A 13,888-nucleotide genomic window follows, 5' to 3' on the forward strand; every position below is an offset into this window, starting at 1 on the left:
CCTCCATTGTCAGGGAGGCATCCAAGAGCACCCCCAGACTCCTAACCCTTGACGCTGGCACTAAAGGTGCCCCGTCGAAGGCCGGGAGCGGGGCCCCCAACCCTGCGCCGCCACGACTCAGGCACAGGACCTCCGTCTTCGCCGGATTTAGCTTCAACCTGCTCAGCCGAAGCCAACCAGCCACAGCCTGCAAAGCCCGGTCCAGATCTTCCGGTCTGGAATCCGACTGGCCACCCAACATCAGATAGAGCTGAGTGTCATCAGCGTACTGATGACAACCCAGCCCAAACCTCCGAGCCACCTGGGCAAGGGGGCGCATAAAGATGTTAAATAACATCGGGGACAGTACTGCGCCCTGGGGAACGCCACACTCAAGAGGGCGCCTCCCGGACTGCTGTTCCCCAAGCACCACCCTTTGTCCCCGACCCTGGAGAAAAGAGACAAGCCACTGTAAAGCCAGTCCCTGTATTCCCACGTCGGCGAGGCGGTGGGCGAGCAGCCGGTGGTCGACCATGTCGAACGCAGCCGACAGGTCTAGCAACAGCAGCGCCGCCGAACCGCCCCGATCCAGGTGCCTACGGAGGTCGTCAGTTAGAGCGACCAACGTCGTCTCCGTCCCGTGACCCGGGCGGAAGCCGGACTGGAAGGGATCAAGAGTAGAAGCGTCATCCAGAAAACCCTGCAGCTGTACCGCCACTGCCCTCTCAATCAATTTACCCAAATAGGGCAAATTGGACACCGGCCGATAGTTGTCCAATTTGGCCGGATCTAAGGTTGGTTTTTTCAAGAGAGGGCGGACCATCGCCTCCTTGAGAGCTCCTGGGAACAATCCCTCCGCGAGGGATTTGTTGATAATCTCCCTAAGCGCTCCTCGAAACCCCTCATGGCCCGCTTTGATGAGCCAGGAAGGGCACGGATCAAGGGAGCATGTGGTTGGGTGTACAGCTACAAGTAGTCTGTCAACTTCCTCAAGACTGTACATATACACCATATGTGTGCTATTGATAATGCAGAGGAAGAATCGTGACAGTGGTAAAATATGCAATCACAGTGATCTGTACAAAATTCATAAATTAAAAATGAAGCAAAAATCTCCTAATGTATTGGTTTGATTTTTTTATACCATAAGTAATTTAGAACTCCAAAATCTGGAAGATAGCTGAATGAGGAGAATTTTAAAAGGGAGTGGGTCTGAGTCCTTTAAGTAATATGAAATGAATGTTCAAAGTTACTTTCACATAAATAGCACAATTGTGATAAACATGGCATACATTGCAAGGACAGATATACAAAAATAGCTATATTAAGAAAAATATTTAACGAGTTTGAATCTATCTTGTTTGAGCCCTATATAAAAAGAATCTAATATAAAAATTTATAAAATTTTAAATAACAACCATCACAACATCAATCTGACTTATCAAGAAGCTTGGTCAAAAGGCCTTCAGTGCCAGATTTCTGAGGATCAATGGAATGATATCTGGCAAAATCAGAACTCATCATCAAAATCCTTATACATTATAGAGACAAACATGAAGGTCCTGTTGAGATGGTACTTGACACCAACTAAACTAGCTCACTTGATACCCACCATGTCGCCGCAGTGCTGGAAACAGTGTGGATCTAAAGCGACTTACTTTCATAACTGGTGGTCCTGCAAAGTTATTCAAAGCTTTTGGCTTCAAGTAACAGACTGCATTCACAAATTAACGAATTACAACTTACCTTGTTCGCCGGCTGTCCTCGGTTTGTGGCCCTGTGACGGTCCTCCTGAAAAAGTAAAAAAAATAATCAGTATTCTCTCCACAGCGGCTAAAATACTAATTGCAAAGTATTGGAAAGACACTAAGGTGCCAAATATAACTCAGTGGTGGTATAAAGTATGGGATCTATTCATGAAGGACAATTTCTCAATTTATCATTCCAATAACCAAAATGAGAGTGACTTTTCCAATCCTCTAAATATCTGGTACCCTATCTTAGATAAAATAGACATTGACACCTTTGATTGGGAAACTACGTCTAAAGCCAAATACAACTTACTGGTATTTGGTTAGTCTAGATTTCCTAACCGCGACCTTTTTTCTTTTTTTCTTTTTCTTTTTATATAGATTTGTATGATATTATTCACTGTGTAATCGTTGACCAAGAGTCGCCATTTTGTATTGTAGTTTTTTATAGTAAAATAAATTTTAAAAAAAGAAAAAGAAAAATATACTTTGCATTGACAAATTGTATTTTTATAATAGCATAATAGTTATATAACATTGATAATACAGTCTTACCAGGCAACAACCCTTGCAGTTGCTGTAAAATGGAGGGCCTCCTTTGCCTCCATGGACAGAGCAAGAAACTGGTTGGGCAATTCATGCCCATACGGCTATTTTCGGGAGGCAGAGCCTTTGGTTTAATTTGCTCTGCCTGCCCCTCTACTGGGTAGTCTTCACTTTTTGATCAGCCCACCCTCTCTCACTTCTATAGTGTGGGATTTTGCTGGTCGCCAACTTTGGGGCCAGGTTGGAATTTTTCACCCTTTCTCAGATTGCCTACTTCACACTGTATGCTGTGTTTGGATAATTGGCTGAGGGATGGTGCCTTTAATTAGGTTTCCCTTTGCAGGAATCTGTCTGATTTCATTAGAGTGGTGAGCAGCAGTAGAAAGAGACCCCCCTTGATTGGAGGGTGGGCACGTTTGGCAGGAATCATCCATTTGTATGAGCCTCGGATTCTGCCTCCACTCAAGTTCTGTGGCTTGAGGTGGCTTTCAAAGGGTTATTCACATATCTTGCACTTGGCTTGTGCCAGGGGCTCTATGGCTTGCCCATTTCTGGCCAGGAAAGAGACCGGGGTATATTCCTTTACCTTGGCTTATGTTTTCAGTTGGCCCTTACAAATTACAGTTCATTCACTTAAAGTTAAATTTAATAAAGCTGCCCTTTATTTATACCAACACACCTGTGTGTGTATTCTGACTATGGGGGCAATACAATCCATTAAGAACACACAGTTCTTCAGTATAATCCTGTTTTGAAATTCAAGGATGCATATGATGATTTAAACAGTCATACTGAAGCATCTTCATTTGTCTGTTGTACCCCACGATGAAGACATTACAGGCTGTCTTGATGGCTGAGCTACAAATACAGTTCATTTGAGTTTACACATCCTTTCCCTGTGGGTTAAACTAAAGATAGTCTATCTGCTAACATCACTTGTTTTTTTTAAATAACCCAAGTTTCTTTCTTTATTTGCTTACTTATTTAAACATTCATATTCCACCTTTCCTCTTGGTTTAATGTGGCTTATAATAATAGTTAAAATATCCCCAACTAAAACTAAAGATACAATAACAAGCCCCAAAGCTCTCCCCCTCCCTCTTAAAAGATACCTGCTATTGACCCCCAAAAAAGCCCTGGCAAACAGGCAGGCCTTGCAACACCTCCTGAGGATCTCCAAGGAGGGCCTCCCTCTTACCTCTTGATATGTCCCATTGCTCATAGCTGGCTCCAAAATAGTATGGCTAGAAGGACCAGGTCTATTGCATATCCCCACTTGCTGGTCAGCACTGGGGGAGAATGCAGGGATGTTCTAACAACTACCACCTGTGCTTGCAGTTTGCTCACCAGTTGCAATCAGCAAGGCTGAATATTTGACAAATGGTTCACGTGTGTTTGAATAGCTTTATCAAAGCTTCCCTTCTGTCTACCCTGTCTGCCACCACTGCCTCCTTCCCATTTGTTATTTTCCACATTCTGTCAGTACACAATACATTAAGATGTACAATTGTAGTGTCTCCCTCAATCTCATATTCTCCCCTGACTTGATCATTGTTAAAATAAAGTGAAATGTCTGAATCAGGATTAATTTGCATGTGCATTGCCCCATGGGAATAGCATTTTTCTTCCCCATACTGCTTTCTGATGACCTACACAAATTCTTCTTAAAAGTTGATTGATTTACAACAGAGTGTCAAGGCAATGTCATTCTTTCATCCCCTCCCCCTGTATTCTTGGCACATGTAGTAAACAGGTAATTCTAGGGATGGGCACGAACTGGTTCATGAACTAAAGTTCGTGATAAAGTTTGGCTGGTTTGCGGTTCGTGAAGTGAAGTTCATGACACATGTTTTCCACAAACTTTCAAGCTGATTGTGGAGGTTCGTGTGGGTTTGTGAATGGGTACATTCCCAGACAGAATGTCTCTGTTCAATCTAAATGTTTACCAAAATTTAAAGCAACTGGGTGTCAGTTTCCAACTAGTCTAGTCATTTTCAAGAGCCCCCCCCCTTTGCCAGTGTCCCTTCCCATTTTCTTGCAAAAAGTTTGCAAAATCCCTTCTTGCTTGGATTTGTTGTGACTCTGTACTTTGATAGCAGTCTTTTTAAGCTTGCAATGCCAGAGGCACTGAGTTCTGCTGGGCATTCTGCACATTATAACTAGTTGTGCTGGGCTTACAAACCCCCCCCCCAGCTTGGCTTCCTTGTGGCTCTTCTTTGAGATCAGTCCTTTCAAGCTTGCAGTGCGACAGTGGCACTGGGTTCTGCTGGACATTCTGTACATTATAACTAGTTGTGCTGGGCTTACAAACCCCCCCCCCAGCTTGGCTTCCTTGTGGCTCTTCTTTGAGATCAGTCCTTTCAAGCTTGCAGTGCGACAGTGGCACTGGGTTCTGCTGGACATTCTGTACACTGAACTGGTTGTGCTGGGCTTGCAAAATCCCCCCTTGCTGTATTTCTTGTGACTCTGCTTTGAGATCAGTCCTTTTAAGCTTGCAGTGCCACAGTGGCATTGGGTTCTGCTGGGCATTCTGTACACTGAACTGGTTGTGTTGGGCTTGAAAAAGTGTCTCCCTTTCAGTGTATACTACAGCAATCCTCTGGTTTGACATTAATTATCTTTTGCTTGCATTGCCACAGTGGCACTGGGATCTGCTGGGCATTCTGTACACTGAACTGGTCATGCTAGACTTGAAAAAAATGCTCCCTTCAGTTGTACTTCAAGGATTCTCTGGTTTAAAATTAGTCCTTGTTTGCTTGCATTGCCACTGGGTTCTGCTGGGCTTTCTGTACTTTGAACTTGTTGTACTGGGCTTGCAACCACCCCTTGCTTTGAGTATGATGTTGTGCTAGACATCAGTCTTGTTGGGCTGGCATTGCCACAATGGCACTGGATTCTGCTAGACATTCTTTGATTGCACTGGTACTGCTGGGCACTCTGTACATTGCACTGGTTCTGCTGGGCTGGCAAAAATACCCTCACACCCCCTCTTCAGGTTCTACTGCAGAGATTCTCTGGTTTGACCTTAGTCCTGTAGGGTTGGCATTGCCACAGTGGCACTGGTTCTGCTGGGCACATTGCACTGGTTCTGCTGGGCTTGTAAAATGCCGCCCTTCAGTTTCTACTGCAGATTTTCTCTGGGACTTCGATTCCATTCTGCTGTGTTTCTATTACTTTTTTTGCTCCCCCCTCCATTGAAAACAATGGAGGATGGGGCACTTTCACGGGGGGGGGGGCAAAACTCAGACCCCATAAATCCAATCATCACGAACTTGGAAGGCACGTAGATGAGAGTCGGTTGGAGATACCCTGCAAGTTTATTGTCTCTAGCTTGTGTGTGTGTGGGGGGGGTATTCTACTGCATCATGAATCTCATGAACAGAACTGGTTCATTTAGCCCTTAAGATTTCTTAATGGTGTGTGGTTTGTAAACTGGGCACATCATAAACCATCACAAACAGCATTTTACCGGCTCGTGCCCATCCCTAGATAATTTCCCAGGAGCGAATGCATCATTTGTGCATGAAGGAATCTTGATATAACTACTTATACAGAGATCTTAGCATTTCTTAAAAATTCATACTGAGCTAATGATCATCCTATTCTGATTGATTCAGATTAATGTTGTAAAGCAGAGTGGTTTGAATGCCAAAAGGGTAGGTAATCATTGTTAATGAACTCTCCACTTGATTTTCTAAACTGATGGTCAAAGAAAACTCCTAGAAATTTGGGTCAGTTGAGAAAGATGAATAGTAATGGCAGGCTTTGGAAACAGCTACTTATGTATTTCAAGATGGAATTTGGGTTTCAAAATGGAATTGAGAAACTTAGCATTGTACTTGTTAGTCACAGACTAGCTCTGTTCCCTTGCTGAAAAGTTGTGACTATACAACAGGTTTCAAGGATGTCTTGAGTGTTACTCTGAAATGAAAAGGCTACCCACACTTATTTGCACATTTGTTTTCCCTATTGGTTCTGAATTTTCAGAAACTGGATGTTTGTGCATTGTTTATCATTGTTTTAATATGTTTTGTCTTTACAAGGCCTGAAGGTGTCTTAAAATGTTAAGGTTTCACTTGTGTCATTCACTATTTTGAGTTTTTTATGTGAAGTTTTATAAGAAAAATGGTGTATGCATAAAATAATAATTTGATCTCTATCAGAGAAGCAAATTGGATTTGAGGTGATTCTGTCCAATGAATTCAACTGTAAGATCATGCAGGCTGGGTGAAAATGTTTCTGCAGTCCTTTTTTGTGTTTTATACAGAGTTGTGATTGAAGCAATGCACCCAGCAGTTTCCTTCATCCCACTGACATGTACAATCTATTTCCAAAGGAATACTCTTACCAAGTAATTCAGTTGGTGTCAGCCTCTTCATCTCAATTCCGCATATTCACCTCAAAAACTGGAAACTTATAAAGAGACACCACAACTTATCTGAGTGTGTTATTCAGTCCGTAGTCACAGCATCAGCTTAAAAAGGTGGGGAATCTTTCAATTACAGAAATATGAGAACACAGCACATTATAAGGCAGTTGTCACCAGTAAGGAATGTCTATCAAGTCTGATGTCTTCCTCCCATATGTATTAACAGAATGCACATCTTTCTATATAATGAAGAAGTAGATATAATATGTGCAAATAAAAATACATCCTAAGAGATATTTGTTATAGCAGAAAAAGCTCGCTGATACAAACAAGCAGAAATGGAAAACACTGACAATGCATATCAGCTGTGAGTATGTCTTGACACATGCATCATAGTTGAAAAACAACAAGGAATCTAGAATATATGGCATACTATTTTATTTATTCATTTATTTTTGTATTTATACCCCACCCTCCCCGTGAACGGGCTCAGGGTGGCTTACAAGAGGGCAAGATATGCCCATACATAAAAACAGGATAAAAACAGTAAAAACCAACAATATTACAAATAAAGTGCTCAAATTTAAACAAGATGGTCATTCATTAGAGGTAGGGGTTATTCATGGAGGTAGGTGGTGTCCAGTAGATGTTAAACTTTCTGGTCCAGCAGTACCAACCCAGCGCTGAATTGTGGCCAGATATTCTGTAGGGCCATTTCCTTGCTCCATTTGTTGCCAACGCCATTGTTAGTGGTGGTAGTGGTAGTGGTAGTGGTGGCTCCTACATAAAACTACATACTATCTTAATACACCTTGAAGAAAATCACTTTCCAAACCTCAGTCATACTTAATGCAAATTTTGCCTAGAGTGAGGTTTCAAGGCAAATAAGAAATTTCTGCTCAAGTGAGGAATCAGACAAAAAAAGAGGGAAAATTTATATATATAGTCACTGCTGGATGTCCAGTTACAGGTCCAAGGTTAGTGAAAACATGTTCCATGTGAGGTGAAAGTAAAGTCCTATGAATACAATTATCCACATAGTACACCAAAAGCAAAATGTTGATGTGATTTCTACCCTGGAGAAATAGCCAAAAAAAATTGGAATAAGGAAAAACATTTTCAGATTAGTTGTGGTGTCTTTAATGACATTTCTCAGGTGCACCTTAAGCACATCCCTTCAGGAAATCCATATAATAGTCCCAAAAGGAACCAAAAAAGACTGTCATACTAAAATATAGTTCTAGATGGGTAGTGACATTAGATCACTGCCAAAGAGATGACAAAGAGTCCTGTTGCACTTTAAAGACTGAAGGAGATTTCTGACATTCTATCAGGGTTACCTCTGCCAAGTGAGCTAAGGAGGAATGTGGGTGACATGGTTAGAGGTGCCATGGTTCCTTCTTTGTGTGTTCTTCTGGCAATAAACAACATGGCTTCAGGAGGGAACTACATCTCTAACATAATTTTGCACGCAGCCATGGCTAACAGATTCAAAGTGATCATTTTAAAACTGACAATGAAAAATACACAGGCTATTTCTGTGCCCATCATTTCCTCTGCTTTCTCAGCGCTTCTCTTTTATATTTAGTTCTGCATTTGCTCCCACTTTCACCTCACATGTCCATCGGCATTTGTAGTTGCTTCTGCATTCCTTTTCACCCATTCAGTATTCAGTTCTCTGTATCCCCAGCTATTCCAGATTCATTTTTGCCACAGACTTTCCTCTTGCTTCACTTTCAAGTCAAGGGTATTTCTGATGCAGACATTATTCTGCCCACTTCTGTTCAGGCCCGTAGCTAACCAGGGACCCATGGGGCCCGCCTGCCCCCATGATTTTAATGGGCCCCCTTCCCAATCCTCTGCTTCCCCTCCCTCCCTCATGGCCCCCTCCCCCCTGATCGATCAGGACTTCGCAGAGTCAGGACGGACTCAGAAGAAGAGCAGGAGAGGGGACAAAACAGAAAGAGGAATGGAGCCTGAGTCCCCGCCCTGATCATTGGCTGCCTTACCCTGCCTCTCATTGGCCTTTTGGAACAATGGGTGGGCTCTAAGCAGAGAGCCAGGCAAATACAAGCTTAGCTGCCACTTCCTCTTCCTTGCAAACTACAGCAGCAGAGAGCACGTGAGCCTTTCTGCCTGCCCTGCCTTGGGAGGCGGGTGAGAGCTAGATTGGCGGGAGGGGCAGAGCTTTGCAAACTATTTTTTTTTTAAATCACGCCGGGGAAATGCAAAGATCAGAAGGTCTTTTAATGTTTGGTGTTAAAAGTAGCAGCGGAGGAGGGAGGCTTGGAGGGACTTCTTAAAGGGCCAGGCTGGGTTTCTGGATTTGGCAATGGGGGGGGCTTGGGAGACTGGGGGGGAATCCCGAGGAAAGCCGTGAAGGGGGGGTTGCCGGTGGAAATGTACTTAATCCGGCGCCTCGGATTTCTTCGAGTCGGGTTTGCGAAGAAAGGTTGCGGGAATCGGTGTGCCTCGGGGTATGGAGCGCAGAAAATATCTCTTGTTTCCCAAGGGGGGGGATGTTGGGGGGGTTGGCTCGAGGAAGAGCAGCCCCCCCTTTTGCAATGGTTGAGGGGTGGAGAGAGAGGGAGAGAGAAAAAGATCCCGTGCCATAAAAACAAAGGAGGTTTAAAAATAATCCGGCCGGGGTTTCTATACTGGGGGGTTTGCATCTCTCTCTCTCTCCCTCTCTCCCTCCCTCCCTCCCTCTCTCCCTCCCTCCCTCTCTCCCTTCCCCTTCTCCTCCCTCTCTCTACACACACACCACTCCGCTTCCTGGCCGGCTTCTACTTTTATTTGCAAAACTGTTTTTTTGTAAAAGGCAATTCCTTGAAGGTTGTGCCCGATCCGGGATCTGAAAGCGATCCAGCTGGAGGAGGAGCAGGCGGGGGGAGGGAGAGAGAGAGAGAAGCGATGCGAGGAGCTGGGGGGGAAGGAAGGGGGCGAGCTTGTTTTCCGGGCATTGGGAAGACTGCCTGGCCGAGTGTACATTCCTTGTGTCTGGATTCTGAAAGCCAGTTGGGACTGGGGGCCTCTCCGGCTGGGCAAGGGGGGGTGGGGAGAAACCTGAGAGGGGGCTGCTCTCTCCCCCTTCCTCTCTCTTACTCTCGCCTCCCCCCCACTCCATGCACCCCCCCTTGTGCATCTGTCCAGGAAGCTACCAGTTGTGTGTGGGGGGGAGTCAGCAGAAAGGGGGAATACAAAAAGCGCACCCGCGCCTCCTTGGGAAGAGTATCCTTAGCCATTGTGGAAAGGGAGAGGGGAGGGGAGGAGGGTTTCCCCGAGAGGAGCTGCAGTGGCAAAAATAAAAAGGGAAACCGGCAGTTAAAAGGCACTGGAGGGAGTCAACATGGCAATCTGAGCCCTGCCAGCTGAGCCGCAGGTTTCTTGCTCTCGTCTGTTATTTTCAGGGGGAAAGAGAGAGAGGTTTCCCAAACTGGTGTCATTTTTACAGGGTGGTGCAGGAATCTGAAGCCAGTCCCCCTCTTGCAAACTTTTTTTTCCGGGGGAGGGGATGCATGTCGGTGCGCACGTGTGAAGGTTCTCTCCCCCCCCCAATTTTGTGGCTAACTTAGTCCGGCTTGGGGCTCCAGGAATGCTAGTAGCCCACCGTGTCTTGCCTGCCGTGGCTGCGTGGATCACAAACTGGGGCCCAGGAGGGCAGAGACAGGGACCGGCCACCCAAGGCTGGAATAATGTGATTTTTATTTGATTTAATTTGCTTTGGTGGGATGTGGCTTTCCCCCCCCCCCAGCAGCTGCTGGAAAGTCCGCCCGCCTGCAGCTGCCGAGGGACCTGCCTGCAGCTGCCGAGAGAGTTGAGACTGGAGCTGTTTCTTGAAAGTCCCCTTGTCAGCACTGGCGGCCGCCTTGTTTTTTTTAAAAGTGAGAAACAAGACCCCCCCATACCCAGGGGGTGTGTGTGTGTGTATTTATTATTTAGTATGAATATTTATTATTTAGTTATTTAGTATTTAGTATAAATAAATAAATAACACCTCAGATATGCAGACGATACCACTCTGATGGCAGAAAGTGAAGAGGACCTCAAGAGCCTCTTGCTCAGGGTAAAAGAGGAGAGCGCAAAACTGGGCTTGAAGCTCAACATCAAAAAAACTAAGATCATGGCATCTGGCTCCATCACTCCTTGGCAAATAGAAGGGGAAGTCGTGGAAGTAGTGACAGACTTCACGTTCCTGGGATCCCAGATCACCACAGACTGTGACTGCAGCCATGAAATTAAAAGACGCCTGCTCCTTGGGAGGAAAGCGATGGCGAACCTAAACAGCATGATAAAAAGTAGAGACATCACCCTGCCAACAAAAGTCCACATGGTCAAAGCAATGGTATTCCCAGTAGTCATGTATGGCTGCGAGAGTTGGACTATAAGGAAGGCCGAGCGCCGAAGAATAGATTCTTTTGAACTATGGTGCTGGAGAAGACTCTTGAGAGTCCCTTGGACTGCAAGAAGAACAAATCAGTCAATCCTCAAAGAAATCAACCCTGACTGTTCCCTGGAAGGCCAGATAATGAAACTGAAGCTCAAATACTTTGGCCACCAAATGAGAAGGGAGCACTCACTGGAGAAGACCCTGATGCTGGGGAAGATTGAAGGTCAAAGAAGACGGGGACGGCAAAGGATGAGATGGGTAGACAGTGTCATCGATGCAACGAACATGAAGTTGAGCAAACTTCAGAGGATGGCGGAAGGCCTGGAGGGAGCTGGTTCATGGGGTCGCAAAGAGTCGGACTCGACTGTGCGACTGAACAACAACAACAATAAATAAATATTTATTATTTAGTTATTATTTAGATGTATGAGCAATATATGGCAGTACCGCACAAACATATAGTGGTGGGCAGTGTTTCCTCTAAGCTAAATTAATGTGAGCTAGCTCAGTTTTTTAACCTCCAGCTCACAGATTTTTGTCTTAGCTCAGGAAGGATGGCTCCAGAGCAAACTAATTTATGCTGCAGCCAAATTGCTCTCTCACAACTTTAATGGCAGTAGCTCACAAAGTAGAAGTTTTGCTCACAAAACTCCGCAGCTTAAAGGGAACATTGGTGGTGGGCCCCCTGAGCAAAAGGTTGTTAGCTACGGGCCTGCTTCTGTTCCCACTACTTTTCATTCTCCCCCACCACAAGGACTGTGGTTTGCTGTTGTTCGCACTCTGGGCCTTCCTCCATTTCCAATCCGCATTTTGCAATCGATGTAGCCATCTTAGGTTGCCCCCCCCCCCGGATTGGAGTACAACTTCCACTCTCACCTAGGCTTTTTAAAAACAAGCTGGTTTAGTCTTGCGTTATTAGTTTATTGCTGATCTTGGACTATTGTAGAAAAAAAGGAAGTGAGCAAGCACGCAGGGCGCATGTTGCACTGGCAGTGCCCCCCCACCTGGCATGCAAATGACTGCCCGGCCTGAGCCTATCCCCCTTGCCATGCCCCAAAAAGCCCAGCTGCAGCAAGCCAAAGGGGGTGGACTTCTCTACCTCATCTCTCCCTGTCTTCCCTCACCTGCCTGCCTGCCCACTGCAACAAGCCAAGTGTGCCTGGGTAGTCACTCAGCTTCCCCTTCATTGGTGAAAAAAGTCATTACTGAATACAAAGAAGGGGGGGTTTCTCAGAACAGAATGACATGAGATGTTAAACAAGAGACAGAGAGAGAGATTGGGATGTGAAGCCTGAAGCTTTGAAAACAGGTCTCCATTTTATGCTTTTGTGAACAAAGAATCGGGGGGAGGGGTCCAACAGAGCTTGGCAATAAGAAAAGACACTTTAGCAGCTGCTCTACTAGGAGCTGAACAAGGTGGATTTAAGTGGAAGGTGGTTACTGGACAGAGTAGCAAAGATGTGCCAGGGAATGCACCCCCCCCCCCTCAGGGATTCTGCAACAATAAAGGGAAGGGAGGGTGGAAATCTAGGTCCCCAAATGATTTGGAAGAGCGATGGCAAAGGCAAGGATTGTGCCGCCCTGTGCCAAACATGGTGGAGTTGCAGCCAACTTTGCAGCAGGCACATGTGCACACAATCACACACACACACAGCCAATGATCACAGCTAGCAATGCTGTGGCAGTGGGTTCTACCATGCATTCCGTACACTAAACATGTTCTTCCATATTATGAGATCAGTGACTTTTCAATTTTTCACAGCAGAGAAGCCCCTAGTCCTTGGCAATATGGAAAATGAGGCTTCGCAGCTGCAACAGGAGAATTCTGGATGGTACTGTGCAGCTGCAATAAGAGAATTCTGTAATTTTTTAAAAACCCTTTAGATGCCCACCCCCTCATGTCACAAGTGATGTGCCAACCTCAATTAAGCAAAAAAATACGGGTTTTGGATGCACATGTAGAAATCTTACACAGAATACATAATAAATAAACCAGAGGGGATAAAAAGGGTGCAGAGGGTACCCATACAAATCCAAAGTCAAGCTTTCAGGCTTGACTGCTCAGATTCTCCAGAGTTAAGTGTCAGTGCAGAAAGTTTACCCTGAGTACAATTCAACAGGGAAAACAAACAAAACCAAAAATGAAACCATACTATTCCAAGCAATAAAACTGTTGAGAAGGGGCTCATTAAACACAAATCCTACACTACTGTGTTCTGGAAATGATGCTCTTGATCATTCTCAGCCACAGCATTTGCTGAATTCCCCCCCCCCCTTCTGCTTCCTGGATTCAAATGAAAAGCAAAGAAAGCAACAACCCCATCCTTCTGTAGGGGAAGACCTGGTTTTAGATCTCTGTGCGCCGGCATTTGTCTCTAACTGAACCAGACTTTTAAGAGCCCATACTGCTTTGCATATTGCAGTTACATTTAACCCACTTAGCATGGGAAATAAATAGCACAAGAATGTGCAATTTTAGCTGTGTAAAAGGGAAACAAGCATGTTTTCTTTTGTTTTGGGGCATTATCAGCTTTCTTGTACTCTGCAAATGTACCATAACAGCAAAACTGCAAATACCCCCCCCAAAGTTCCACTTGTAATGCATCACTGCTTGTTATAATACATTTTTGCAAAATAACATTTTAATCCTATATAAGATTTCCAGATGCTTTTGTTCAGAGTGCCTCATCCAGTCTTTGATACTCTCCAGATGCTTTTGTTCAGAGAGTGTCCAATCTTTGATACTCTCCTTGCATTTGCAAATAAACTTTTTAAAATCTTTTGCATTATTACAAGCTGTCTCTGTGTACATTTATATTAACCCCAGCCCCAGAGCCCATTGGCCAGGGGAGA

Source organism: Gekko japonicus, unplaced genomic scaffold (assembly GCF_001447785.1).
Source record: "Gekko japonicus isolate JY-2015 unplaced genomic scaffold, Gekko_japonicus_V1.1 scaffold662, whole genome shotgun sequence".
In the NCBI taxonomy this organism is placed as follows: domain Eukaryota; kingdom Metazoa; phylum Chordata; class Lepidosauria; order Squamata; family Gekkonidae; genus Gekko; species Gekko japonicus.